Below are 26,468 nucleotides of genomic sequence, written 5' to 3' on the forward strand. Positions count from 1 at the left end.
TTCTTTTCTCAGATTAAATTTCCCTTTTATGCTCATGATAAGGACTTATCTCTTTTTACTTTTAATCATTTCTCAGTAGTTACTCGTAATTTGGGTCTAAAGTATTAAAACTGCTGTGAACGCATGTCTGAGCTCTTCTGTCTATTGATACACTAATATTTCTCCTCAGGCATTCGTTCAAGGAAGGCAATTGCCCTACATGCAGTTCTGAGGAAACATCAGGAGTGTGCTGGTATCCCCGACATTTCTACAATCATTTCCTTTTTCTCTTCAAAGCTGATATTCATAGGTTTTAATAACTTAGGTAGGATTAACATTTGTAATTAATTTCTAATAATTTATATTTAACAATATTGGAGATATATGCAAAATATATATTTGCAAAAGGTATATTTATATCTAGTATTTAAAATAATTGACTAATAATTCAAACAACCTTAACTATAAGCTTTTGTGTTAATAACTACATTATTAAATAGGAGTATAGTAAATATGACAAGAAACATTTTAATTACTAAAAAGTATTAATTTTTTAAAATATGAAGAGCTTGCTTGCAGCCTGTGGAGCAGAGGCTGCTCTTCACCTTCCAGCACACAACAGTGTACTCAGTTCATTCTTACAGACATTATCTTCTGTGAAAACTGAAAGATCCCAAGAGAGCTCAATATACTACTGGGGATTTAGAAAGGTAGATTTAATTGAAGAGGAAACCCAAAGAAAAAAGCAAATTTGTTTGTGTATGCCCTTATGTAGCTTAAGAGAGAAATGCAAAATCTGTATTTACTGCCTTAATTAAACACCAGAGCTTCTGAAGTTTTGAATTCATATTTCTGCGTTGCTACAGTTTTACAGAATAAATATTTATATTCTTTTCCAGTGATCAAAGGCAATGAAAAATTCATTGCTTAAAGAAAATTAAGGACTCCAAGTTGGGCTGAGAATACACTCTTGCGCATCATTCATTAAACTAACATTTGTTAAGCATGCAGTATTAATACATGCTCTGCAAGCGGTATGGAGGACACGAAGTGGGATTTCAGTTATGATTTCATGACATTTCCAGTGAAAAGTGTGAGGAATTGGATTAAAGCCTGTGGGTTTACGTTTTGGTACAGGATAGCCAAATCAAGGGAAACGGCACCTCCTGGTACTGTAGGTTACAAACACAATTGCTAATTCCCAGGTCTACTCCTCTCCGGTTTGGAAGTAGGACTGAGAAGTTACAAACTTCTTTCAAACGCTAGCAAATGCAGTAAACGGCAACAGACAGAACCTGGGAGACTAGAGCAAGGGGGATACTTCTGCCTGCTTGCTTCTGGCTTTCTTTTTCGCACCTGGAGCATCATTTCAGAGATTTCTTTCCCTTGGTAACTCTTTCAGCTTCCTATTTTCCCCCATTTTAAAGACAGCTACATGGCTCCTGCCTAGAGAATGAACTGCATTAGCTTGTAACATTCAGAGATCTGAATCCACTGGGTTCTTCTCGAAAGGTCTATGTTCCTGTAATTTCTGCAACTTTCTTGCTTCCTCAGTCCCGGGGGCATAACTGCTTCCAACAGTTTCCGTTTTCCGGGCATGTCATTGCTTTCTTGTTTGTTTGCCAGTAGTCAGTTTGTAGTTCTCAGGTCAAAATTATTCATATCAAATTCTTTCTGTCTATGGAACTAGTGGTTTTTGATTCCTAGCTCTTCAGAGATTAAGGTTTTCATACTAGTAGCCATAGTCATGATCCTAAAGACACAACCTGCTCTGTAATATTCAGAATGTATATTCTTTTGATGATTTTAGTACTAATACTTGCATTTCACCACATGCATCTCTTTTCATCTATGTACTTAATATTCCATATGTAGGTACACACGTTTACATATTATACATAAGTACGTAAAGCATATATACCTTGTACAAAGAAAATCTATATGGGTCAAAGGCAATGAATAATAATATATTACTGCTTGTTTTTTGCAGAGCCAATAAGAGTTTAATATTTTCTATATTACTGAGACCTGGGGAACCAAGGGCTTCACATGATTTCATATTGTATTTATCAAATTCCCTATAATTATGAAATTTTCTATGGTGTCATAAAACATAAAAGCATTGTTATTATAAACAAATGAAGCCTATGAGTCCTACAATGTATTCTGTCAGCTACTTATATTTTGATAGTTGTTGAGTTACACAAAAGGGTTTCTTTATAATTCCAAGACAAATGTACATAATGCATAAAATACTTAGGCAAAAATTTTGTAGATAAATTGATTCTCATAAATATTATAGAAAGTTATAGGCAAATATCCAGGTAGTTTATTTTTAAAGTTGATTTGTGATTCACTGTAATATGACATGCTCCAACTCTGCCAGTAAATCCCAAAGTTCTACAATCTGCTTTGAAATGCTAAGTCCTGAACACCAAAAATCTTCATGGACCTTTGCTGGCTTATTGCTTTCAACACAAGACTTTAAAGAATAAAGTCTTCTACTTGATATTAAAGACGGAATGTAATATTTGGTTTTTGAATGAAATTCAAAAGGTATATATTTTTCTTATGAACATGGTAAAAAAAAACTGTCAAAATTTAAAAGAGGTCTTAATCAAGTTGCAGGAACCACTAATTTTATTTATTTTCAGAGACTAGCTCTTCCATTTAACCAGAAAACAAAACAATCTTCATTATTCTATTGAGTTTTATAGCTTTTTTCTTTATAAGATAAAGGTTGACATTTTTGGGATTATCTTTTACAGAAAAGGAAGCAGAAACAACCCAGTGACTTTAATTTTTCTAAGTAACAAAAGTCTTGTATCAACTGTGGATGTTAGTGCGTGGATACCAGCAGTTTTACCATAGGTGGAGATGTGCTGGAATCTTCAGAATCCCATGTCCTGGGTGCCTTCTGCAAATATTCCTCTAATATACATCCATTTAAATTAGGCTTCTATCAAATTTCTCCCCCATAGGGTGAAACACATAGTGAAGTCCTGTTCTATATCACTGAGGTTGGGCAAGAAAGGCACAGGGAGGGTTGGCACAAGAGAAACTCTAGTTATGGGGTAGATAGAACTTTGTAAAACAAGGCACAAGTCAGGCTGGCTTGAAAGTCCCTACTTGTCAGTCTTCATTGGCTTCACAACATTGATTCAGTTGATTCTCTGTAATAAATAGGATTTTGTGAATGTATCCTCTTAAGTTATATCAGAAATTATCTCTGATTCTTGGATAATGTTCGTAATCATAGCATCAATAAGGAAGTCATTATGTGCAAAGTGCCAATGGTGTCTTGTCTCAGTCTGGAAAAAGACGCACATGGAAAAGAAATGTATTCTGAACAAATGCTTTTGTAGTATGATTGAGCATCTTTTGGGTATATTCCCAAGAGTGGTATTGCTGGATCCTGAGGTGGATTGATTCTCAATTTCCTGAGAAACTGCCACACTGATTTCCAAAGTGGTTGCACAAGTTTGCATTCCCACCAGCAATGGATGAGTGTTCCCCCTGGAAACAACCTAGATGCCCCTCGAGGCATCTATGGAAGAATGGATAAAGAAAGTGTGGAATATATACACATTAGAGTACTACTCAGTGGTAAAAAACAATGACATCTTGAATTTTGCATGCAAATGGATGGAAATAGAAAACACTATCGTGAGTGAGATGACCCAGACCCAAAAAGATGAATATGGTATGTACTCACTCATTAGTGGACTCTAGCCATAAACAAAAGACATTAAGCTTATACTTCACAAGCCTAGAGAAGCCAAATAACAAGGTGAACACAAAGAAAAACATATATAGATCCTCCTGGAAATTGGAAGGAAACAAGATGGCTGGGCAAAAGTTGGGAGCATGGGGGTGGGGGTAAAGGTGGGGGTGGGGGAAGGAGAGAGGGGAAGAGAGAAGGGAGAAGGGAAAGACTGGAGAGAGCTTGGGGGAGTAGGAGGGTGGAGATGGAGGAAGGGCAGATATAGGAGCAGGGAAGAAGATATCTACATTAAGGGAGCCATTTTGGGGTTGACAAGAGACTTGGCTCTTGAGGGAATCCCAGGTGTCCATGGGGATGTCACCAGCTAGGTCCTTGGGCAGCAATGCAGAGGGTGCCTGAACTGGCCTTGTCCCACTATCACATTGATGTTTATCTCGAATATCACCATAGAATCTTCATCTGGTTACGGATGGAGATAGAGGCAGAGACCCTCATCAGAGCAATGGACTGAGTTCCCAAGGTCCAGTTGAAGAGCAGAAGGAGGGAGACGACTGGAGCAAGGAAGTCTGGACCGCGAGGGGTTGATCCACCAATCGAGGCAGTGTGCCTGATCTAATAGGAGCTCACCAAATCCAGCTGGACAGGGAATGAATGACCTTGCGATCAAACAGAACTCTGAATGTGGCTTACAAGGGGGGGGGGTGCTGACTGAGAGGCCATTGATAAAGGCACTGGGACTTGTTTCTACTGCATGTACTGGCTTTTTGGGACCCTAGTCTATTTGGATGCAAAGCTTCCTAGTCCTGGATGTAGGGGGGAGGGCCTTGGACTTCACACAAGGCAAGATTTCCAGACCTTTCTTAAGGAGGGAGAGGGAGGGAGAAGGGGAAGTGGGGGAGTGGGAGGGGAATGGGAGGAGGGGAGGAAGTGTAAATTTTTGAATGGAAAAAATAAAAAAATACTAACTAGTGTAAACACACACACACGTACACAAAGTAATGCATTCTGAAACAGAACCCAGAAATATCTACTTTCCAATTAACTGAGTATTTGTGAGACAAATTAGATATTTTAGTTATATAATCAGACTTGTCTAATAAAATTACTCTTGATTATTAGTAAAATACAAAAGTTTGTTATCAACTGAAACCCAAGCTGTTTTCCATTGTATATTCTTTCTTATTGCCTACATGTGGCTGGCAAAGGAAATGACATGCTTCAATGAAAATGACATAAATTAGTTAAGTTATCCAAACCCATATGCATTAAAAATGCCAGAGAAACTTTGGATATTATGAAGAAAAACACCCATTTCATAATTTTTATAAGTGAGACCATAAAGATATTAATATTTTATCCACTACTTTTTTTGGTTCTGATTTCTTGAAACCACTAGGTGACAGTGTAACTTTAGAACAAGATAAGCAATGTTTTCAGAATTCATAGTAACTCTCAGATGAGAATTTACACTAAAATAGTAATTTTAAAATTAAACATTTGTTTTGAAAGACAACAGAAATTACAACTTACAGAATTACTTCTTGGTGGCACCACTTTGTACAAAGCCTTTGTCATGACACCTCACCTGCCTGCTCTGGTGAGGTCCAACTCAGAAAAGTATAACTTTTCCTCTTTCTTTTTTTTTTTTTGTTCTGCTTTTCTTTTAGATACTGGTTAAAGGTCTCAACACATTTCTCCTGATACTACTGGTCATTTTTCCACTTTCTCTGAACTCATCCTCCCTTCTATCACACAACCAGTAGCCAAGATCCACATCTGTGATGGTTTGAATCGTTAGAGGCCTCATGGACTCATGTGTTTGAATGCTTGGCCCATAAGGAGTGACAGTATTGGGATGTGTGACTTTGTTTGTGTATGTGTGACTTTGGGGGAGGAAGTGTGTCTCAATGCACATTCATCAAGATGGAGAACTCTTGTCTCCATGTCCAGCTACATGCCCCACACTATGATGAAAATGGACTAAACCTCTAAACTGCAAGCCAGCTCCAATCGAATGTTTTCTATTATGAGTTACCATGGCCATGGTGTCTCTTCACAGCAGTAGAACCCTAACCAAGGCCCCATTCTCAATGTCCATAGTTTAAAAGGCATCATTTTTTTTTTTACCTCTTCTCCATCTCTTTCCTTCCCACAGCTGCCAGGACTCACAGTTTGCCTGCCTTTTGGTTTCTGTCAAACTCTAATAAAATGGTCCTTGAGCTTCAAAAAATATTACTGCCATGTGAAAAATCAAAGGGATGAAATATTTTTTCCTTTCTCAGTAAACTTCCTGTCTTCACAGGTTAACAAGATTTACAATGAAACACTTTCTATCATGAAACAGAAAAACCTCATTTGAACAAGTCACCATTATTTAAGATGATTGATACTGACTTCTAGAATTTTTTTCAGTAAGTTACAATAGTTTATCTTCAGTTCCTACACATTTATATAGTAAAGAAACAGAATATTATTTTCCACTTATCCACTTATTTTTCAGAAAAATAAACTAAAATTGGCACCATTTTCCTTCACTTATATATACAATGGTATTTTATGGGTGTTGTAGCAGTTTTATTCTTTTATTGAAAGATGTTGAATATAGTCAATATATATTGTTAGCTGAAATCTGAGAGATTCATTCATTCTCTTTGTCAGAATTCTTTTCTCTTGTAGAACCTGAAAGGTATAGCACACCTTATGGAGCTATACACAATGTTAAAATAACCACATGTATATGTAATAAAGGAATCAATTGGCCTTTGTCCCTTGTTCCTGGGTAGTCTTCAAAACCTCAGAAAAGTCTGATTGATTGGGCTGCCTTTATCCTTCTTGGTAGGCTTTATGACTGTAGCCAATAGTTTTTATGCTTAAGGATAACCTAAGGTGAGTTTCTCCACTGTTGATACTAATATACCTTGTGCTATGATGGGGAGTTGACCTCTACAGAAAGGCAAATACGTGATTAAAGAATCAAGACTTAGTCATTCAATGTCAGCTAATCTCTAGGGAAAGGGAGAGAGCGTGAAGCAAGCTCCAAAGTACTGCCAGAAATACAATCAGTGGTGAAAACAATGGACTCACTCACAAAGCTTTGCATGCAAAGTGTGGGTGAAGTTCCCTGGCTAGACTGTGACACACTAAAGAATGATGTTTCTTGAGGGGAAGACATGCTCTCATGTGGAATCTCTCTAGACCTTTCCTGTATCTCTCTCTCTCTCTCTCTCTCTCTCTCTCTCTGACTGTTTTTTTAATCACTATGTTGTTATAGTAAAAATTTAGCCATAAGGATAGCATTTTCTTGAGGTCCATAAATTTGAGATAATTGTCCAACCTGACGGGGCAGTGGAAATTTTCTGACTTTGAGGTAGCTTGTCATGAGTCATGTCAGCTTAGACTGATAAGTTCAAGGCTAGTAGCTGAAGTGAGCCTCTTAAGGGGGACTTTGCTCTTAGTCTCAAATTTGGCAAGATTACAAGATATCAGATTAAAAATCTCATACTTCAAATTAGTATAAATACTTTGATTGGTACTTGAGCTATTTCTCAAGAACTGCCACTTAGTTCTCCTTCAAAATTCCCTCAGGCATTAGTGACACTCGTCGATGAATAACTCTTTTCAATTAATCACTGTGTCAACTCTGTTTCTCCAAAGAAGTAATCTATCCTATGACTTACATATGAAAATATGAATCTGAAGACAATTTTTGGTGAACTAGATTCTTATGCAAAATAAGTGAATTTGTGGCAGCTCACTTTTGTAATCATAGCTATTCATTTTCATGTTCTTCCTTCAGAGAAAGTATTATACTGAGAGACAACAAGGCAGAAAGTATTTTAGCTTAGACATCAGATAATCTGAAGCAATGATACAATGACAAGGTCAGTCTGCCATTTCAGGCTCTGTCTATATTGAAGACAGAGGAGAAAATGTATTACCTTGATCCAAATCAAATGTTTCTTCTACTTCTATTATTATATTGATAGCATTGAATGCAACACTTCCCAACTAACAGTAGACTTACTTGGGATGCTATGACAATGCCCACCCTTCGACTGTTATAAAGCACTGAAAGAGACGCATATGGCATTTGCACACTTTACCAGGGGGGCACAGCAAAGAGAACAGTTGCAATTCTGCCATCTTTCTATAGTCATACCTGTTTCTTTATTTGGTATTGTGTGTTATTTAAAGTTTTCTAATGTATTTTTTTTCTTTTAAGTAGGCAATCAAGTTTCATTTACTACAACCACGCATCTTAACTCATAGGGTTTTTCAAAAGTTACTTTGTGTGCAATGGTAAGAAAAAAAATCTCAAGATAAAATATTCTCTGTTAACAATTGTCCTAAATAAAAATGTATTCATGAGGACCAAAGTGGAGTTAGAAGAGAATAAAGTAAAATATTGAAATGACCTTAACAATAGCATAATTCATGGCATGCTGTGAATAAGTAAAAGGCACACAGGAGTCAAAAGATGGGTCCACAGTAAATGGTAGAATATTTAAATGGTCAGAAATATTAGATTTCAAGATGTTTCAACTGGAAGAGAAAAATGAGGGCTAATGAAAATATGTGTAGATGAATGAAATCATTATTTTATCATATGAAAAAACATTTACTAAAGAGCTAGCACATCTACCACTAATGGGACTTCTTAAAACAGAAAGTGGGGTTGTATATAGGCAGCAGTTTCTTTTAAATGATATTCTCTTTAGGAAGAATTATTTAACAGAAAATGGTAGCTGAAATATCCCATGGAATTCAGTCTTTTTATCTGTAATGATCAACATAAATAATTCTGAAAAATCCCAATTCTATTTATAAGTAAGCATTGTTAAAATAAAAATTCTTTTAAGTAAACTTTGACTGTCTAACTTTGCCATGTTCCACGTGGCCTTGCCAAATGTGGTAAGGTCCATTAGCATCTTGGATCTCAGAGAAATGCAGAATCTCAGCCATACCTCAGTTCTACTGACTTAGACCCTGCATGTGTACAACATCCCAGTGTGATTTGTATTAGAAGTCTTAGCATAGAACAGAGAGCAAATGTTTAATTGAGTCCAAATCTCCTGGTTTCTAAGCTACTCTTTACAAGTCAATAAGTCACTCTTGGAACATGAATTAATTGCTTAGTTCACTAGCGTTTATTTAATGCAGAGGAGGTCTAGGCTAAAGGAATTAATTAAACTGACAAATTATATTCCAAGTTGAAACTCTGTGGTCATTTGAATTAATCTTCAGACTCAAATCTAGACAATTAAAATGCTTTGAGCAAAGTTAGTTGTCCTAGATCATGGCATAGAGAATTAAAGGAATAAAGTCTAGAATGCCCTGGTTTTAACCATAAGGACTCTATGTAGACATGAGTAGTGAATTCATTGTGGTAAGAGAGTAGGAACTATTTTTAAACCACAATTTTAACTTTGACAATTTTATTCATGGACACACACTTTATCTTCCAGACTCTTTAATAGTCCTGATAGTTCCCTCCTACACTGTATGTACAGCAAAGTACAGTGGAATGATATGCTTTCAAGTCCTAATTATGAAAACCTAGGCATCTCTGCTGTGCTGCCTAGAATTCCATGCATGGAAGAAGCTAGACACCACATGGTAAAGCTACTCAAGAAGTTCATTGGAGCAGTGAGAAATACATCTTAGTGATTTGGACCATTACCTGTTTTTGCATAGGATCTGAGTTTAGTTTCCAGTACATACATGGTGTCTCACAAACATGTGAAACCCCAGTACCAGGGGACAGGGTGATCTTTACTGGCCTCCATGAACTCCACCCATGCATGAGGCACAGGTATATACAGGTGTGGAAATATTTATAGACATAAAAATAAAGTTTTTAGAGAAAGAAATGGAGGTATTCATGTAGACAAGAATTCAACCAGTACCAATTTGTTTGTGATGTCAGACATTACAGCTGACAGTGATTGCATCTCATAAAGGAACCTAAAAAAGAACTTTCCAGTAAGGTCAATTCTAAACCTTTAACAACTAAGAAACACTTATTATTTTCTTTGAAGTAATTTGCTGTGCATCAGCAATTTTACTTGGTGCAGACTTTATTTAACAGAGATTAGCATTGCATTAAGTCACATAACAATACTATAATACAAATTTGAAAAATTCTCTATAATACACAGATATAATTTTTAGAGATACAGGTGTTTAAGTGATATACTTAATATATATGAAAGTATATCTAGTATAATATATTCTAAAGCTTACTTTGAATATCTTCATCAAAAATATTTTTCAACAATGAATAAATGGTTTGTACAATAGACAAACAACAAATTTTAAATATAAAAATCCCAAAGTATTCAAAACAAGGACATAGTGTAGGCTTAAACTCTTAATTCTCTCAGTTTGTCTCATTAGTCTTCTTCTTTTTGTTGTGGTAGGGAGGATTCAGAGATATTATATATTAGGGTTCTTTATTCTGAGTTTCTGTTTAGTAATATGAGATGGGATGAGAAGTTGTCAGAAATCCAAATTTCTTTTGTAAGGTAGAAAAAGATAGCATTTCACTCTTCTTGATGAAAGCCATTACAAAGACATTATTTCACTAGAAGTCAACAGGGGAACATTGAAGTTGGTCAAGGTTAATTTTGTTGAATGTAATTCTGTAGATAATACAGATTGGGGACAATTCCACATGTTTTTAAGGCATTAGTAAACATACAAGAGAGCAGACAGTCTTCCTGGACACTATCTTAGTTATTTTCATTTGCTGTGAAAAAACACAATGACCAATACAATTTATAAAAGAAAGCATCTAATTTGGGACACTACAGTTTCAGAAGGTTAGAGTCCATGACTGCCATGGGAAACATGGCCATAGGTGAGCAGATATGGCACTGGAGCAATAGCTGAGAGCTCATGTCTTGAGACTTGACCATGAAGCAAAGAGAACTAACTGGTGCAATGGGATTTGAAAACCTCAAAGCCTGTGCCCTAGTGGCATATCTCCTTCAATAGACCACATCTGCAAATAATTCTTCCTAAATCCTCTAGTTGGGATTAAGACTGAGTAAGGCCACCTCTTCTGCTCCCAGCTTTTCTCAGTTGTCTTTAGTTCTTTGTGTAGGACTGAGGCCTTGTAGGTCTTGTAGGCTTTTCTCCATCCAGTTTATCATGTTCATAGGTGCTATCTTTGTTCACTGCACATTTGGGCCATCATGTTTGTGAGATTTTTATGGGTGTAGCTTCTGACATGACTAATAGACACAGTCTCATAGCAAACTCTCTGATTCTCTGGCCTTAAGAATCTTCCCCCACCCTTTTTTGCAATGTTCTCTGAGACTTAGGTATAGGACCACTACCATTTCTTTATGTTGTAAACAAAAAATTTGTTTGAGTTAGGTACATGATAAAGTATACCTATTATAGCCCGAGTGATCAGCCATATAAATACGGCTATTTATATACCAAATACCCATTATGAGGTTGTTAAAATAAGGAGTTACTGTGCCAAAAAAAAATCTGGGTTAGCGAGGATTATCAGGCGAAGGTCCATGGCCACAGTATACTGGATTTCTAATGCAAGCACCCTCATTTTTGTAAGTTGCAATGGTCTCGGCCAAGAGTCCATCTCATCAATAGGTATCCCAAGCAAAATAGGTCTTCCTCCTTCTTCAGCTTTATGATGATCTTGGTGACACAGCTTTTGGTGACACTGTTCCAGGCCTGGCACAGGAGCCCAAGACTTTCCAGCTCTTTTCAGAGTCCCATTGTTTGTTCCAGGGGCATCTGGCTCATCCTGTCAATGAAGGGAACCTAGTAGAAATGGACTTCACTTTCTATAAAGATCCCTGGCGCATTCTGAACAGCCTATAAACTGAAGATCCAGGAAACATTAACAGGACTTGCCTGCAAAAGCAGGAATAGTGACATAATACTCATCGCAGATTTCAGGCAACTTGATACAATCCAATTCAGAAACAGTGAAAGCTAAATAAAACCCAAAGAAAATAAAAGCCCTTCTTTGACCTTCTCAGAAAAAGGCACAAACAAAGTAAGATTGGTGAGACTAAAATGAACAATAAGTCTTTCAACGATTAGATAACACTGCAAGCCAACAGGCACCCAGGGCTTTCAGGAAACCCAGACATCCCCTATAATGAAAATGACATGCTGGGAACTGATCAGAACATGATGGGAATGGGAGAACTCCGAGGAGAATAAATTAAACAGCTGCTGTAAGAAAACAAATACAATCAGCTTAAAAAATACAGAAAAAGATAAATATCTTTATAGAGAAAGTTAAAGAGACAGATCTAATTTTCAAAAGAATTAAACAAATTATTGAGCAGAAAGATACTCTAGCAAAGTTGAAAATGTGATAGATGTGATAAAAGAAATCATTATCCAGAAAGACTGACTAAATGAAAGTGTAGTTTCAAAATCATTGTGTTTGAAAATATCCTGGAGCATTCACCAAAGAAGAACAAGAAGTCCGGGAACTTCGAACAACATTATGAAAGCAAATGCTGTAGCTATGAGCATTCAGTAAAAATATGAGAATGCTAGTGGCTTTTTTTCTCATTCAAAGTAACAATAACAGAAAATTTCCCAGATCTTGAAAGTTACACAACTCTCCATATATACACTGGCCAAATGTTGCCAATAAGAATAAACTCAGCCAGTCTACCTCAATGTATCACATAAAAAATGTGAACGATAAAGAGAGTATCTTCAAAGCTGCAAGAGAACAGCTATGGAAACTACATCTTGACACCCCAATTTGTATTATAGCAGACTTGTCTCATGAAAATGTACAGGCCATGTAGGAGTAGCATGAGCCATTCACCATACAGAAGAGGGCAAACATCACCAAGAAGACAACTAAGCTGTGAAAGGTGTGACTTAGAACGACAGAATCTGGGTGACATTGTCTACGTGAGAAGTGTTCTACAAGTAATTCCAAGGGCAGTTCTTCAGACAGATGGAAGTATGTAATGAGTAAAAGGAAAACAAGGGGCAGTTTCAAAGAGGTACAAGTAAGTGTGCAGATTAATTCAGAATGCAGTGACATTGTAAGCATGCCGTGTAAACCATCTTTAGTATGAAGGTTGTACATGAGATTCTGGGAAGAATTGCAGCTTACATTGGACCACTCTGCAAGACTGATGAACTGATTGGTCTTGAATAATTGTGGAGCATTTAGAATGTTGCTAGTCCCCAGTCTCATTACAGTTTTAACCATAGGCTGTCTTTGGCCTCTCTGATAGCCATAGACATCCTTTGCCCACCTCTGTATCTGGTCTAATATCCATGTGACTAGCAGTAAAACATTTAGAAATGTATTAATTTAACAGAAACAAGTTCCTATCAACCAAAAGGCTAAGGATGCTGGCAGATATTATGTGAAGCCTACACTTTCACCATAACTGGAATCTAAACAAATTGGTCTCATAGGGGTTTCCATAGGATGGTGAATAACTGAGAAGAGTGAGAGTTTTAGGAACAGAAACTAAGTTACAGTAAAATAGAAAAAAACATTGGAGTACTATTATACAAAACTCAAGAGGAGGGTTTTGAATATTTCCACCACAAAGAAGTGATAAATAAGTAAGGTGGCATATTTAACTTTAATTTTAGTATGTAATATAGATGTATTTTAAAATATAATGATACCATCAATATGTTTAAATTTTTAATTTTTATGTAGCATGTCAAATATATTTAATTTAAAAAAGAATTTTAAAATTCTAATTAAGTATATTCCAGATTTAAAGCTCTTTTATCAGAGAGGCAATATATTGCAGCAAGATTTGGTTAGTAATAGTGTAGATAGGAAGGAGTATGTTTCTCAGAAAATTATGAAATAACCATCCTCAAGACCCAGTAATGCCACTTCTGGGTATATATCCAAAGGATGCTCAATTGTGCCATAAGGACATGTGCTCAACTATGTTCATAGCAGCCTTTTTTGTCATAGCCAGAACATGGAAACAACCTAAATGCCCCTCAACCAAAGAATGGATAAGGATGATGTGGTATATTTACACAATGGAGTACTACACAGCAGAAAAAAATAACAGTTTGAAGTTTCAGGCAAATGGATGGAGCTAGAAAACATCATTTTGAGTGAGGTAACCCAGACCCAGAAAGACAATTAGTACATGTACTCACTCATAAGTGGTTTTTAAATGTAAAGCAAAGAAAATCAGTCCACACATCACAATCCCAGAGAACTCAGACAACAATGAGTACCCGAAGAGAGACTTACATAGATCTAATCTACATGGGAAGTAGAAAAAGACAAGATCTCCTGAGTAAGTTTGGAGCCTGGGGACCTTGGGAGAGGAGGGAAGGAGAGCAGAGAAAAAATGTAGAGCTCAATAAAAATCAAATATAAAAAGAAAGAAAGAAAGAAAGAAAGAAAGAAAGAAAGAAAGAAAGAAAGGAGAGAGAGAAAGAAAGGAGTATGGTCAATTTTTTGTTAATTTACATATATGGAAATTAAATATTACAATACACAGTGAAAATTCATGGGTCTAATATAATTGCTATCCCTCATATTATGTACACACACATACACACACACACACACACAAAGCTGTTAGAACTAGATACACATTGAATAAATAAACACATAGTAGAAACTTAATTGCCCATGTGCAGTTGTTTTCCATGTTTGCTATATAATTTTCCCTTGCATAAAAGAAACATGCAGCAGCTTCCATCCAGACGGCCATCGGAGGGGTGAGTGTGCTTCGGGCCCACGGCAGGGGCCCGGCGAGGAGGAGCTAGGACTTTCCCCGACCCCATAGACTCCCAGGTCACCCTGCACTGCTGGCTCTACCCTGCTAAGCTCTCCTGCCTGCCATCCCAGCTTCCATTTCTATATTTCTATATTTTTCCCCTCCCAAATTTCTATATTTCTATATTTCTCCCCTCCCACTGAGGCCATAAAATTTCCCCAGCTCAGCTGCCTTGCACACTGGGCCTGCTCTGTAGGGGCATCCCGGAGAGAGGGAGTGCCTGTGCTTCAACAGCCTGCCTGAGGAAAGGTAGGCATTCTATCAGTGAACTCCCTGCCCAACAAGGGAACCTGACCCGCTACCAGAAGTTCCAATAGAGAGCATTTGAACGAAGAGATGGGCAGACGCCAAGGCAAGACCTCCTCCAACAATCTGGAAAACAACATGAAAACACCAGATCCCAACGACCCTACAACAGAAGGATTTGAACACTCTAACCCAGATGAAGTGGAAAAAAGTGCCATTATGAAAGCAATAGAGTCCCTTAAACAGGATATGAATAACTCCCTTAAGGAACTGGTCGAGAAGTATAACAAAAAGTTTGAAGAAATGAGTATAGAAATGGATGAGAAATATAACAAAAAGTTTGAAGAAATAAGTAAATCCGTGAATGATACCCTGAGAAACCAAGAAAAAAACAATCAAACAAGTAAAGGAAACAGTCCAAGAATTGAAAACTGAAATGGAGGCAATGAAGAAAACACAAAACGAGAACCGGCTGGATATGGAAAACCTAGGTAAACGAGCGGAGACTACAAAATCAAGCATAACCAATAGAATACAAGAGATAGAAGAACGAATCTCAGATTCTGAAGATACCATAGAGAAAATAAATGCTCTGGTCAAAGAAAACAGCAAATGCAACAAATTCTCTTCACAAAACATTCAGGAAATCTGGGACACAATAAAAAAAAACCAAATCTAAGAATAATAGGGATTGAAGAAGGAGAAGAACTGCAGATCAAAGGCCCAGAAAATATATTTAACAAAATTATAGAAGAAAACTTTCCCAATCTAAAGAACGATATTCCTATGAAGGTTCAAGAAGCATACAGAACGGCGAATAGACTGGATCAAAAAAAAAAAGTCCCCTCGCCATATAATAATCAAAACACAAAACATCCAGATTAAAGAAAGAATATTAAGAGCTGCAAAGGAAAAAGGTGAAGTGACTTATAAAGGTAAACCTATCAGGCTTACACCAGACTTCTCTATGGAAACCATGAAAGCCAGAAGATCCTGGATAGAGGTACTGCAGAAACTAAGAGACCATGGATGCAAACCCAGACTAATATACCCAGCCAAGCTATCGTTCACTATCAACGGAGAAAACAAAATATTCCAGGATAAAAATAAATTTAAACAATTCGTAGCCACAAATCCGTCCCTACAGAAAGTAATAGAAGGAAAATCGCAACCCAAGGAATCCAACATTGCCATCACTGCCTACAATAACCCAGACATCTAGTGACCCTTCACAACCACAACTCAAAGAAGAGAAACACACAAACTCTACTACCCACACACACACACAAATAATAAACGGAATCAACAACCCTGGTCATTAATATCACTTAATATTAATGGACTCAACTCACCTATAAAAAGGCACAGACTTAGAGACTGGATAAGAAAACAGGATCCAACATTCTGCTGTTTACAAGAAACACACCTCAACCACAGAGATAGACATCTACTCAGAGTAAAGGGTTGGGAAAATGTTTTCCAAGCAAACGGACCTAAGAAACAAGCTGGTGTGGCCATTCTAATATCTAACAAAATTGACTTCAAACTAAAATCAATCAGAAGAGATGGAGATGGGCATTTCATGCTCATAACAGGAACAATTAATCAGGAGAAAGTCTCAATCCTGAATATCTACGCCCCTAATATAAAAGCACCCACTTATGTAAAAGAAAAACTTTAGAACTCAAGGCAGTCATCAAACCACACACACTAATAGTAGGAGACTTCAACACACCTCTCTCACCAATGGACAGATCAATCAAACAGAAACTCAACAGAGAAATAAGAGAATTGCTAGAGGTAATGAATCAAATAGACTTAACAGATATCTATAGAACATTCTACCCAAAAAGGAAAGAATATACCTTCTTCTCTGCAGCTCATGGAACCTTCTCGAAAACTGACCACATACTCGGTAACAAAGCAAACTTACACAGATACAAAAAAATATTAGTAATCACCTGTGTCTTGTCGGATCACCACGGAATAAAGTTAGAACTCAATAACAATTCAAATTCCAGAAAGCCTACAAATGTGTGGAAGTTGAACAGTCAACTACTGAATCATCCTTGGGTCAAGGAAGAAATAAAGAAAGAAATTAAAGTCTTCCTTGAATTTAATGAAAATAAAGACACAACATACTCAAACCTATGGGACACAATGAAAGCAGTTCTAAGAGGAAAGTTCATAGCGCTAAGGCCCAATTAAAGAAAACGGAGAAAGCATATATTGGAGACTTAACAGCACACCTAAAAGCTCTGGAAAAAAAAGAAGCAGACTCTCCCAGGAGAAGTAGAAGATTGGAAATAATCAAAATGAGGGCTGAAATCAACAAAATAGAAACACAGAAAACAATCCAAAAAATCAACGAAAGAAAAAGTTGGTTCTTGGAGAAAATCAACAAGATTGACAAACCCATAGCCAAACTAATCAAACGGCAGAGAGAGAACACTCAAATTAATAAGATCAGAAATGAAAAGGGGGACATAACAACAGACACAGAGGAAATTCAGAGAATCATTAGATCTTACTACGAGAGTTTATATGCCACAAAGTTGGAAAATGTACAAGAAATGGATTGGTTTTTAGATAAATACCATTTACCAAAGTTAAATCAAGAGCAAGTGAACAATCTAAATAGACCTGTTAGTCGCGAAGAATTAGAAGCTGTTATCAAAAACCTCCCCACCAAAAAAAGCCCAGGTCCAGATGGTTTCAATGCAGAATTCTACCAGAACTTCCAGGAAGAGCTAATACCTATACTCCTTAATGTATTTCACAATATAGAAACAGAAGAATCATTGCCAAACTCTTTTTATGAAGCTACAGTTACCCTGATACCAAAACCACACAAAGACACAACCAAGAAAGAGAATTACAGACCAATCTCACTCATGAACATTGACGCCAAAATACTCAATAAAATACTGGCAAACCGAATCCAAGAATACATTAGAAAAATTATCCATTATGATCAAGTGGGCTTCATCCCAGAGATGCAGGGCTGGTTCAACATATGCAAATCTATCAATGTAATCCATCATATAAATAAATTGAAAGAAAAAAACCATACGATCATTTCATTGGATGCTGAAAAAGCATTTGACAAAATTCAACACCCCTTTATGATAAAGGTGTTGGAGAGATTGGGTATACGAGGATCATACCTAATTATAATAAAAGCAATATATAGTAAGCCGACAGCTAACATCAAATTGAACGGAGAGAAACTCAAAGCCATTCCACTAAAATCAGGAACACGACAAGGCTGTCCACTCTCTCCATACCTTTTCAATATAGTGCTTGAAGTCCTAGCAATAGCAATAAGACAACATAAGGGGATCAAGGGGATTTGAATTGGAAAGGATGAAGTTAAACTTTCGTTATTTGCAGACGATATGATAGTGTACATAAGCAACCCCCAAAACTCTACCAAAGAACTCCTACAGCTGATAAACACCTTTAATAATGTGGCAGGATACAAGATCAACTCCAAAAAATCGGTTGCCCTCCTATACACAAAGGATAAAGAAGCAGAGAGGGAAATCAGAGAAACATCACTTTTCATGATAGCCACAAATAGCGTAAAGTATCTTGGGGTAACTCTAACCAAGGAAGTGAAAGACCTATTTGACAAGAACTTTAAGTCCTTGAAGAAAGAAATTGAGGAGGATACCAGAAAATGGAAAGATCTCCCCTGTTCTTGGATTGGGAGAATCAACATAGTAAAAATGGCAATTCTACCAAAAGCAATCTATAGATTCAATGCAATTCCCATCAAAATTCCATCAAACTTCTTCACAGACCTTGAGAGAACAATAATCAAGTTTATATGGAAAAACAAAAAACCCAGGATAGCCAAAACAATCTTATACAATAAAGGAACTTCTGGAGGCATTACCATCCCTGACTTCAAACTCTATTACAGAGCAACAGTATTGAAAACAGCTTGGTATTGGCATAAGAACAGAGAAGTCGACCTATGGAATCGAATAGAAGACCCGGGTATTAACCCACAAACATATGAACACCTGATATTTGACAAGGGAGCTAAAGGCATACAATGGAAGAAGGAAAGCATCTTTAACAAATGGTGCTGGCACAACTGGATGTCAACCTGTAGAAGAATGAAAATAGATCCATATCTATCACCATACACAAAACTCAAGTCCAAATGGATTAAAGACCTCAACATTAATCTGACCACTTTGAACCTGATAGAAGAGAAAGTGGGAAGTAGTCTACAAGATATAGGCACAGGAGACCAGTTCCTAAGCAGAACCCCAGGAGCTCAGACAACAAGAGAAGCAATGAATAAATGGGACCTCCTGAAACTGAGAAGCTTCTGTAAAGCAAAGGACACTGTCAGTAAGTCCAAAAGGCTACCTTACGACTGGGAGATCTTCACAAATCCCTCATCAGACAAAGGTCTAATCTCCAAAATATACAAAGTACTCAAGAAACTAGACAATAAAACTCTAACTAACCCAATTAAAAAATGGGGTACTGAACTAAACAGAGAATTCACAACAGATGAACTCCGAATGGCCAAAAGGCACTTAAGGTCATGCTCAACCAGATCTGGGATATGCAAATCAAAACAACTTTGAGATATCATCTTACACCTGTCAGAATAGCCAAACTCAATAACACCAATCATAGCCTATGCTGGAGAGGATGTGGAATGAGGGGAACACTCATCCATTGTTGGTGGGAATGCAAACTTGTGCAGCCACTGTGGAAATCAGTGTGGCGGTTTCTCAGGAAACTGGGAGTCAACCTCCCTGAGGACCCAGCAATTCCACTCTTGGGAATATACCCAAGAGATGCCCTATCATACCACAAAAGCATTTGTTCAACTATGTTCATAGCAGCACTATTTGTAATAGCCAGAACCTGGAAACAACCTAGGTGCCCCTCAATAGAAGAATGGTTAATAAAGGTGTGGAACATATACACATTAGAGTTTTACTCAGCGGTAAAAAACAATGACATCTTGAATTTTGCATGCAAATGGATGGAAATAGAAAACGCCTTACTGAGTGAGGTAAGCCAGACCCAAAAAGAGGAATATGGTATGTATTCACTTATATGTGGATTCTAACCATAATTAAAGGTCTTTGAGCCTATTATTCGTGATCCTAGAGAAGCCAAATAAGAAGGTGAACCTGTTGAAAATCATGTAGCTATCTGCCTGGAGATTGGAAATAGACAACAGTCCCAGGTAACCTCGGGTGCATGGGGGGTGGGTGGGAGGGTTGTTGGATGGGGAGAGGGTTAGAGAGAAGGGAGTAGGGGAGGAATGGGGAAAGCAAGGTGGACTGGGATGGGGGGAGGGAGGAAGGACGGATACGAGATCAGGGAAGAATATATCTCAACTAAGGGAGTCATTTTAGGGTTTACAGGAGACTTGATTATAAATGGGATCCCAGGTCCAAGGAGACCCCCAGACTGTTCTCTAGACAGAGGAGAAGGTGCCTGAACCGGCCTTGGCCTATAACCATACTGATGAAGATTTTGCTTATCACCATAGATCCTTCATCTGACGATGGATGGCGATACAGATGGATACCCACATTGGAGCACCGGACTGAGCCCCCCATGGTCCAAATGAGGGGCATAAAAAGGAAGAACATGAAAAAAACTCAGGACCGCGAGGGGTGCGATAACCCACTGATACAAGGGGACTGATCTAATGAGAGTTCACCAAGGCCTGTTGGACTGGGACTGAACGAGCATGTGATCCAACCAGATTTTCTGAATGTGGCCGGATCTCTGAATGTGGCTGGTCTGGAGCCTTTCTGAAAAGCCACTGACAATGACACTGGGACTTGTTTCCTCTGCATATGCTGGATTATTGGGATCCAGTCTGTTCTGATACTCACCTTCAGGGACCTGGAAGGAGTAGGGAGGAACTTGAACTTCCCACAGGGCTGGAAGCCCTGACTGTTCTTAGGGATGAAGAGGGAGGAGGAGGGGGAGGGGGGAGTGGGAGGGTGTTGGGAGGAGGGGCGGAAATGAAAACTTTCATAATTTAATAAACTTTAAAAAAAAGAAACATGCATACATTTTCATATCCCAATGAGTCTAGTCTTTTGTGAAGATATGGTTGTTAGGAAGGTCTTACATGAATTGTGAGCGGGCACATAATAATTTGCTCCTTTTTGCAAATAGAAAAGATTTCCCCATGCTCTGAAACTTTTTTAAAAAAAGAAAATCATCTGTGAAGTTTTAAACATGTTCTTTCTATCTTTTCTCCACAAAAGTTTTTTTGTGAAGTTTCACCTATGTGAAAATAAGACTTTTGTTTTACAAATGTTGCAAGTTAAGTAACATTTAGTTACAAAATGTATATTACTTTTCAGGTGACTTTTTAAAGTACCATCCACTCTTTTATTAACTCTTTCCATCCTAATATTTTCTAATCTCAGGCTATTTTCCTGACTTGCACTTGGAGTTGGTAGTTACAGATATGACAAACCCAGAATTGACACTTTTTCAAAAACTTACAAGCCACGATGACACAATTGTGTAAGTAAAAGAGGCTGTGGAAATTGCTGCAAAAAGTATTTTATCAAGTACAACATGACCAGAAGAAAGGGAACAGTCAAGTCTACTTGTATCAGAGACTAACTTGAACAGAAACAATAGCATTAAATCCATATTGACTACAAAGTGAAATGCCATAACAGCCAGTAAAGATTTTCCTGAAAGGAGGCCCCATGAAACAAGGATTATTAAGAAGCATTTGCTAAGGTACTCCTTGGTTTTTCTTCTCTTAGAGCCAGAATCTAGGTTTATAAGGATTCATGGCACCTACCTCAACCACTGTCAGGGTTTTGCCTTGGAAACCAAGTCTATTACACAGAAGATACCTTCAGGTCCTGTAACCCTGGAGCTGGCACCAGAGGGCTGAGATGCTTTTATAATCAGCCACTGTCTCACATTAATTTGCTTCTCTCAAGCTGACACCAATGGAGACTTAAAGTGTTTTTGTTTTATCTTTTCTTACTTTAAAAATATTATTGTTTGCTGACAGTTCTATGTAAGCTGGGATTTAAAAACACATCTTTGTGAACTACTTGTATCCTGAGTACTTCCTGTATATATTATACATGCTATTAAATTATTTTTCCATTTTGTTTGTTTATCTCATTTCATTTAACCAAGAATATATGGGAACTGAGGGAAGAAAAAATTTACTTGTCTTTCTTTATGAATTTCTAGCATGCAGTCAAGTTCTTTTAAATACAATTTTATCACAGTTTTCATATATAATAACTAGGGATCTAAGAGTTTACGGTTGGCCAGGGTTTAATGGCTAATGGTTAATCGAGTAGGGGTGAGAACCTGCTCTACTGGACAGAGTGGTGTTAGTACATCAGGATGAGAAGCGGTTGGGAACAGGTACATTGACAAAAGATTCCTTTCCCACTACAGTCATGTGGTTTGATTGTGAAGATGAAGTCTCACGAAAATTTGACATATTGCTATATTTAGGATGTGGAATGTCCTCCCAATGTCTATGTATTAAAGGGTTCTTTCTTAGGCCATGATGCTACTTCTATGTGGTAGAGCCCTAAGAGATAGGACTCAATGGAAGACCTCTTGATGATTGAAAGACTGCCCTTGAAGAGAATTGTGAATCCTTCCCATGAACTGAAAAGGTTTTTATTTTGTTTTGGTTTTGGTTTTGCCAGTGCCTCTGGTACAACAATGCCACCATAGGGGTAAAGCACCTGGGGCAACTGACCATAAACTGCACTCTCTAAACCTGGGGCAATATAAACCTTTATCTTCCTAAGATAGTTAACTCATAAAATGACTGATCTAAGAAAATCTGATTAATATGCAGAGTGATGTCTGTAACAATATTTAAAAAACTTGAGCATTAGTCTGAAATTGAAGGTCATATGAAATTAAAGTCCCTGAAATTTAAGGCAACTTTGATACAAATTTCAACAAGTATGCCACAGAAAGGTTAGGTGGATGGATGTCAAATAATTATCTTATATTTACTCGAACAAACACACTAACCCTTGTCTGTTCTGTCACAGAAAAAAATTCCTGACCAGTAGTGATTATAGCCTGTCCTGTTAGCTGCCTCATCTGAGAACACACTAGTTTGGGTAACGATAAGCATTCCTCAACCACACTAATCAGCTAGATCCTCCACTTTGGAACTGTAGAAGGACTAGGATAGCCCAAGACAATTTGACACAGAAAGAAATAGGTAATAAAAGCATTGGTCAATGGGATGTTCTCCCAGTAGAAATGCATGGCACAGGGTGCTGGCATTTTCTCATGGAATATTATACAGGTGGGTGTGAGCATTTGCATTGAAATAGATTGTGCTAGATCATAGAGAACCTGTCTTCTAATCCAAAGTCTTTTGTAGCTTTGAGAAATGTCATCTAGGTTGTTTGTCTCTGTGGTGAGAGTTTCTAGAGAATTAATTCTTAATAGCTATAAATTCAGTAGACTGTAAGACAGCTCTCTCCAACTCTCTACCTTTGGGGTAAAAGGCTTTGATATTCTCAACTCTAAATATTTAATTTCGCCTGAAGGTATTTCCAGCTTTTTATGAGGCATATGGTTTAGACTCAAGCAGGTGATCAAGTGGAAATGGTTCCTGGTCAGAGACTGGCTTAGAAGATTCAGGATAGAAGAGACTTTGGAAAGTCTGCACATGCTGGTTTGCCACTTTTATTTGGTCTTGTTTTATTGTCCCAAATATTTTGGCAAAACACTCACTTAACTTTTCTTTTTCCTTTGTTTTTGTTTTGTTTCACGTTGGAACATGGATATGTGAACTGAAGTTTCCAGAATATTCTGCACTGACATTCTTCTACAAGGATGACTGGCTGATTACAATGTCAATGAATATAGTTAATACAGTTCTCCAGAACAAATGACCTTGAATTATCTTAGTCCTCAAAGAATCATTTGTTCTTTACCTCTGTGTGTGACTTTTATATAAATTCCTTAGGAATGTCCAGGTAGAACCAGAAGTTGTACAAATCTAAAGTCTTAGAGTACTGTCACAGAATCTAGGACCTATATTCCCCAGTGTTTGTATTGGCCTTCTTGGTGTTTCCATCAATACACTTGAAAATGTCTTGATTTATGGTTTTATTTGTTATATTACTATAAAAATCATAAAGTGGTAACCACGTTTAACCATGGCATTTGGCAAAGCCTGAGTCTGTGCCTAAGCCATAGCCTCACAGGTTTGGCACAAGATTATATTTTATCGTATTTTTCTTGAGGTGAGAGCTGTTTTTTGCCAACAGCTTTTTCTTGTACTCAAGATAAATTTGTCTCAACAGATCTTTTATCCATCCTTAGATTCTAGACTTAAGCTCAAACGCTAGAATAAAAACTACCCTATCCTTGCTGGTGCATGGCAAGCCGAATGGGATAACTGTCCAAGTCCATAAATCATGGCGTTTTATGACTATCCTGGAATTACACTGAAAAAAGAAATATGCTTGCACAGTTATGGTATAATGTAAACAATGCTTTACAAATATGTAGGAGTAGCAAAGTGATGTATTTGTCGACTACAATGTACACACGAAATTCTGTTTCTCACCATAGAGCAGCGGGTCTTCAGTTCACATTCAGCTCTATTCTTTAGTTCCTTGTTCTTCTCATTACTTTAGCTTTTCAAATGTGGGATAGAAAATGAAGTGTGCAAGAATTACTCCTTAAGAATTAATATATTCAAGGACTAAATATAAAAATGAAAGGCCGTCAGTTTATTATAAAACTTTTGGGTGTTTTTTTCCAAAGAATAAAGATTAAAAGTGCTTAATATTCACAAATTTCTTTCTATGCCCTTTCACATTGCTTCAAAAGCTCCAAATTCAGTGCCTTTAATGAAATTAAATTTAAAATTTAAATTCTGGGGGTGGGGTGATCTTTTCTCCCCGAGTCTTTCCTTTTGTAGACAATGATACTGATTCTCCGAGAGGTTCGTTAAGTGGCCAGTGCCTGGAGACCAGGTCTTCCAGAGGCTGGGGGAGCCACAGGTTTCTAATGACATGCACGCCTTGACATTTTGTACCACTTATTGTCTGTAATGAATTAGCAGAGAAGGAGATTTCACCTCTCCATGGCCAGGCTCTGTATAGTAACTTCAATTCTGTTTCCCCAAACATCTCACAAAGCGCCCCCCTCCTCATACTTTCCCTTAGAGCTAAAGTAAAATCAACCCAGCTAAAGGACACTTGTTCTACTGTGCTTTATTGCATTTCCACCTTCCCAGTAGCTGCCGGAGCCGTGTGCACAGTGTTTTACACCGGGATAATGTTGTTTTTCTTCTTCCACAGGTCTCACAGAAATGCCATGTTAAAGTTTTCTTCTTCCGCCTTCCATGATTCTCCCTCTTCCTTCTTTTCTTTCTTCCAAATTAAATTTCTTTCATTTAATTGGGTCCAAGACAAGATGGATGTCTTTGTTCCCAGTTCATTGTCCTGAAATGAAACCTACTCTTAGGTCAGAAGTGCTCTTTTGAAGCCGCAGGCCCGGTTTGGAGCCTGAGCACATTGAGAAATGACCCCCTAAAGTTTTCTGTTTCTCATTAACTTTTAAAGTCTTGCTGACTACATGTGCTCATTACAGCGCGTTGTAAATGATGTTTGAAGAGAATGATTCCGGCCTACTCGGTGCACAAAGAGAATACAAACAAGCAGTTTGCTGTGCTTCTCCAAGGTGATGCATGTGGTAATACTGGGCTGAGTTACTGCTAGGAAAGCTTGAAATCCCGAAAGTCTCAGAGCACTGAAAAACAAACACGCGATGAAAATGTATAATTTGTTTCATGTTAGCGCTCTCACCTCCCACTAACATAGTAAATGTGACAACAGATTTTTTTTTTCTCAAAGATAAACTACCCCATGAAAAACTGTCTTTTTCTTTCTGCCAAATTACTTCTTTTTTCTCTGGCCTCTTTTCATTCTTTATTAGGTCCGAGCTTTGCTTTAACTATTTACTATGTTACAAATAGCACAACCCTTCATGATATTGTCCACTGAATAATGCTGGCTATTGAGTAAACAGTACAGATATGGCTTGTGGTCATATCTAAGCACACTGTACATAGCCATTTGCAATGACTCCTGTCATAAACTTGATCATTTGTATACTTATTCTCTTATTAGAGTAACACAGGGATATTCAAGTGTCTATCAAGAAGACAGACCTCACAGCCACAATTGCTGCTGTCTGTTTCTAATGGTTTTTTCAAAAAAAAGACAAAAAGCAATTATCCTATGCAGAAGGCTTTAATCCACTGCCAAATGTCTTCAAAGTACAAGACTGTCTTCTGAAAAATCTATCGTCCTAAAGAGAGGTGCAAACACGCATTCTCTCCTAACCTTCCTGAAGGGCAGAACTGTGGTGGTTATGGCAGGTGACTATAAAGAGAACGCTCTCCCCTAGCATAGCTGGAAATACCAAGTTACACATGGAACTTACTTATGATGAAAACATTACTTACTTTGAAAGAAATTATCCTGAACCCCTAATCTCTTTAACTGGTGTCTGTTTCTCTGATACTAACTGGAGGAAGAACAAAGAGATTCTCTCAGAGAAAACAAGTTTATTCAGCAGAGCCCCCGACACCAAAGCCTCATGCTTTGTTCTCCTGGTTACTGCTAAGGGTTTGGTTTTCACTGATAGCAAGAAGCAGGCTGAGGTGTACACAAGCTCTCTTTTAGAGGCTGTTTCCA

This window comes from Myodes glareolus, chromosome 15 (assembly GCF_982192425.1).
Source record: "Myodes glareolus chromosome 15, mMyoGla1.1, whole genome shotgun sequence".
Classification (NCBI taxonomy): domain Eukaryota; kingdom Metazoa; phylum Chordata; class Mammalia; order Rodentia; family Cricetidae; genus Myodes; species Myodes glareolus.